This window comes from Silene latifolia, chromosome 11 (assembly GCF_048544455.1).
Source record: "Silene latifolia isolate original U9 population chromosome 11, ASM4854445v1, whole genome shotgun sequence".
Lineage (NCBI taxonomy): Eukaryota > Viridiplantae > Streptophyta > Magnoliopsida > Caryophyllales > Caryophyllaceae > Silene > Silene latifolia.
Window position 1 is genome coordinate 110902187 of NC_133536.1, and position 5988 is coordinate 110908174.

A 5988-nucleotide genomic window follows, 5' to 3' on the forward strand; every position below is an offset into this window, starting at 1 on the left:
ATATTACAACCCGTTGTTATAACTTTCCCCCCAAAATTGAGTCACACTTTCCACAACGGGTTTTTATACATAAAACCGTTGTTAATAGTTTTAACAACGGTTTCGTTAAGTAAACCAACCGTTGTTAAAACCTTCTACAACGGACGCTTTAACAAAGTCCGCTTTTTTATATAACAACGGTTTTTGACCGTTGTTATAGCCTGTATCTGTAGTAGTGTCTTTACTTATTTGGGGTTTGTCTCTATTTTAGTGTCTAACACCTTCTCTTTCGAGCCTAGTTCTATCCTTAACAATTAAGATAGGTACTTACTTCTTATTGCTCCCACTAACTATAAGAATTTCTATTTGATGAAGACTTATCTTCATATAAATTTCTAGTTAATCATTTACAAGGATTACCTTTATTGTGGTATTTGGTTAATCAAAATGTCTAACAAATCAATTTACCAAATTTACATTGTTATGTTCTTAACAACTTAAGTGCTTGATGACAAGTGTTTAGGTTGAGCAATAAGACTTTTGAACCATGGATGCATAGAAGAAATTATCAAAACATATTTTGACCAAGTACTACTTCTATTCATATTCTTCACAAGAGATTATAGGTATGCAGGGAATTTAAGATGTTAATCTTATATTTGCATAGGACGATTCCTATCGAGTTCTATGGAATAGAACGATTTCTATGGATCTAGTCCACAACCTATGATACGGTTCATTTTAGAAAGAGATTCTTTGTCGTTAGTAATAGTGGTTTAATGGAGATTCGTGTTACAATCGAATTGATATCATATATTATAGGAGAAATAATAAAGAACAACATAAAACAACGAAATAGTGGGAAAAGAAACATTCATCGTTAATATATGAAAACATTTTAACATGTTTTAGCATTTCTATAATGACCTCCACCCAATTATATAAATGATTCCGAGATCCAAATCCATATTAATCGGGCACGGGAAACCGATACATCCCTCACTAATATAACTCGGTGGGTTAACTCCTTAACCGATTCTACAATTAGAACTCTCGGTCGATGAAATTACATTAAGTTCATCTCTAGCCTCGCAACATAAGACTAGTCTTCATGTCCCATTCAGACCAACCAAATTTCGCGTGTAATAACTTGTTATTACCCTACTTACCCGATGAAAAATAAAAGTACCAAGGGAAACCGAATCTACCCCAAATATCAAAGGGATTCATGGGTCCTACTATTTGGAAAGGCTAATCTCAATTTTAAATATGTGAAAGGTCTTGTCGATTTATTATCTATCACCTTTTATGTGAACTATATAAGTGAACTACGATAATTATAATCGACACGGTCGAAAAAACGATTAAATATGAATGTGTAGATATGGCGATTTGGCAATGCATGCAAACATATAAAGCAAGCAAATAAAGTAAAGTAAATTTCCTAGTATGACCTTTCCTAAAATAGAAAATCTTATATTCTATTACATATTCGGAAACCAACTCCATTGGTCCCTTGAATCTTCATTTGACACGCCTCCCAAGGACAAACACCGTCTTGATCGGAACTCCTTTCCGAATGGCAACGTCTTTAGGAAACTCCGGAATTACAAATAATTAAATAATAAAATGTACATTGTACTTCCTATTATACATTTGTAAAATAAAATCTAATAAAAATAAAAGTGATACGAGATCACATTAAATTTCAACCGAATCAATATTCCCTTACATTACTGGTAATATCAATTAAAACTAAGGCCATATTAAGATAAAATTACATAATTCAATGGATATAAATAAAATATGACTTTCATCAATGAAATATGAAGCATTATAATATGTGTCTAACATGCCAATTATGTGCCAAATCGCCCTATTTAAACTTATATCGTAAATATAATCCGGTTTTATGGATATTCGCAATTTTAACTTATTAAAATTACACAATAATAACACTAAAATCAAATTTTAGTCCAAGTTAATTATCCTAAACTTTTAGGACTCAAAAATTAGTCATTACTCAATTTTTGACAATAGTTCAACTTGTTTTAACATTTATGCTCATTTTTTACCTTAAAATCATAACATTTTATGACATAAATCCAAATTCAATTACAATAATTTCAAAATTTGAATTTTAAATTTTTGAACATTCTGGAATAATTCCATGACACTCATAATGTCAAAAATCAAGGTTAAAATTTTCGAATTTATTTCAAGAAAAATATAGTTGCTATTTATCGGTTTTATCAAATAAAACATCTAAAGCATATGAAAATTAATCCAATCAATGTTCTAACTTTAGCTCTGATATGAGGGATAATTATGCAACCTTAAATAAGTTTCTCATGCCATGTAATTTAATTTAGCTATTTTTGCTAAATTAGTCACTATTTATGTCATTTTTACACTAAAAATTCATAAATCATGCAAAATAAATCGTGTTCATCTAAAGTTTTACATACATTGAGTAAAATGTGTATGTAACAATATATTAAAATTTCATGGCCTGTTTCGAAGTTTAACTAATTTTAACCTTTTTACCTCCATTTATTTCATTTTTATCTCATTAAAATTGAGTATAAATCATGCAAAATAAATCAAATTTATACGAAATTTTACATACAATAAGTAAAATATGCATTTGAGGTTATATAAAAATGTCAAGGTCATAAACTTAGTCTAACTATTTTTAGCATTTTAAACACCATTTTATACATTAAAATGTAATAAAATTACTAAAAATCATTAAAATGAGCCAAAAATTACCATAAATCATCAAAATGACCTAAATTCATTTTAGTACCATAATATATGACATTCAAAATTTTTCGTGATTTAATCATATAAATCACAAATTTCTAGTTTTAATTTAGTCGGAAAAACTAAGCCGATTATGCATGCAACAACCATAGCTCATGATACCACTTGTAAGGATTCTATAACCTTCTAATTAAAATATTTTAATTATTAATCTAATTTACTCTTTAAAATAGATGTTGATCTTATGCATGCATAACAAAATATAAATAGAAGGTAAGAAAAATGATCCTTACAATATATAAAATCAGTTATAAGGGCACAAGTAAGAACACCTTTCTCACTTGTTCTTGAGCTTAAATATTGGATGATTCCTTTTGTCCCAAATGTATGAGAACCTCCTATCAATTGCACCAAGACAACCCCCTTAAAACTACTAATTAATTGACTAAATTATATTAGTAGTTAACCTTAAAATATAATCTAATATTATTTCTTATTACTACAATAGTAATCTAATTAAATAAATTAGACTTTGAACAATTGTTTTCTAAAACTTATTTTAGAGAGAAAAAGAGAGAAGAGTAAGAAGTGAAAAATGTAAGAATGAAAAGTGATGAGAATAAGAACAATTCTTATTCTCATAAGTGGGGTGAAAACCGGTGGGGGAACAAGGGCCAAGGGAGCCAATGCATGCCTTATTGCTTTTTCAATTGTTCTTCTCAATATCAATTAGGGTGTAGTCTAGTATAGGATAGTAATTATTATGTTTTCCACTTATCAAAATAATTTAACCATTCACCCTAATTTCCTCTAAAAAACCGGTACCCCTTTATAAAATGGAATCCATTTTATTTTTGTCAATTGTCATTTTGTCATATAATGTGTGACATGTTACATGTAACATGTTATTAATAATATTAATGCATATTTAACAATTAAATATCATTACATATATTAATTCAATTATATACTACAATTGACTAGTGATTTACAATCACCAGTAAATAAAATGGTTCATGTTAATATAATCTATAACAGATTGTAATTATAATTAACCGATCATTCTTAATTTAATTGTTTCATAAACAAGGTATTAGTAATATAACATTTTAATTACTAAAACGAATCTCATTTAATTGAATTACAATAAGATTCATATTCTCACTCACATATGTAAATTGTTTAATTTTTAAGGAATTAATTAATCTGTATCAGTATACAATTAATTAATTTATCTATTAAGGGAATCGTCCTTTAGGTGTGACCTTAAGGGATCAACTGATCACCACCGTCAAACGACAGTAATGTCAAACTCTAGTCAGCCAATCATTACCGATTTATGTTGACCAGTTGACTTATAAAATGAATCATCCCTTTACGTATTCTTATTATGAGTTTCAATAATGTGATCGCACTATTGTCGAGGACACATACTCCAACATTCTCAACAACATAAACATCCTAATTCTACATACCTTTAATCTTATCCGTCAACCCTTGATGAATTATGACATCATCGTCATCTTCGTCCTCCATTGTACCGTCGCTTTAGGCTACATCAATTAGGGCACCATCAAGTATGCATCCGTTGGCCATCTTTTTTTCCGCACAATTTTTTAGATATTAATACTGTAAATTGAGAACAATTTGTAAGATGAATATATGATTGTGGAAAATAGAGAGAAAACAAGTTGAGATTTTGTGACTCATGCAAGGATGAAAGGAAAAGAAGAGCAACAATGAAACACAAGCTCATGTGAAAGGAAAGGAGGGCATTAAATGTTTTGCATGTTTATTGCAAATAATTGGAATTAAATATATGGGCCGAGTACAATTAGAGATTAAATTAGAGATTAAAATATACCAATTGTACAGCCAACTCATAAATGCATGCAGCTATTTGTCGGCACCTTGTTTAGTAGACCCGGTTTTAATATGGGATGTATTTGACCCGTCGCAAGCTTGCGACGAGTACTTCCGTTAGACCTGGCAAAACGGGTCACTCGGGTCGGGTACGGGTCGGGTCATTTTGGGTCCGTCATATATTTCGGGTCGTGTAACTTTCGGGTTTCGGGTCAGTTTCGGGTGACTTGTTGTCGGGTCATTTTGGGTCGGGTCATTTTCGGGTATTGGTCATTTAGGGTCGGGTTGCTTTTGACGTAATGGCTAAGCACTTAAGTAAGTAGTATTTTGATTAAGAAATACTATTTTTCAAATTTAACTATTTATTAGGGACTGTTGTAATAATGAAACTTTATTTTGTTATATATAATATTAATATGACTTAGTACTAGTCGTTTCGGGTAATTTTGGGTCACTTCAAGTCAATTGAGATCGGGTCAATTATGAATCGGGTCTTTTCGAGTTGGGTCACCTCGGTCGGGTCAACATTGGGTCAGACAATGTTCGGATCAGGCTTGAGTCGGGTCGGGTCAATTCGGGTTTCGGGTCGTATTCGGGTCAAGCAAATTTGGGTCATTTTCGGGTCTCGGTTAGCCTTTTCGGGTCGGGTCATTCAGGTCTGGCCCATTTTGCCAGGTCTAACTTCCGTCACAAATGATGCTTGCGACGGATACTTCCGTCACAAATGAGAATTTATGTTATAATACACGTTAAAAAACTCGTTCGTATATACTATTATGAACCCAATTTCTTTTGCAGTGAGCCATTATTATATCCGTAGATTTGGAGTGAAGAGTATTTGTGGAAAATATATGTACGTACGTTAATTAATCAATAAGAAAAAAAATATTAAAATAGGGAGTAATATTATGAACAAGTCCAACATTATATAAATGCACATTTTTGTTTCAGATGGCTTTTTTTGTATGAAGTTTCAGACAGACATATGTGATCATTTTATAGTTAAATGTAACCACAATGGTACAACCAATTTTACAGCTTATGATAACTTATTTTTTTAACAGTGGTCACATTTAGCTGTAAAGTGATGACAAAATCCCGTCTTATTACTTCAGATTAAAATGACCAGTTTGAAGAAAGAACAACCGTTATATAAAAGTGGGACATGGCATTGTATGATAATTACTAGTGAGAGAGTGAGGTTCTAGCAGAAGTTTGGTAGTATGAAGTCATCCAAATTATTGCAATTGTATTAAGATGGAGCAACTGAAGCTCAATTAACAGTAGATAGTTACAATTCTCCAAACTTGAACATTACATTAGAATTCACGAATTTCTATTCTTCTATATAAACCCATTTTATAGCTTCAATTATCATAT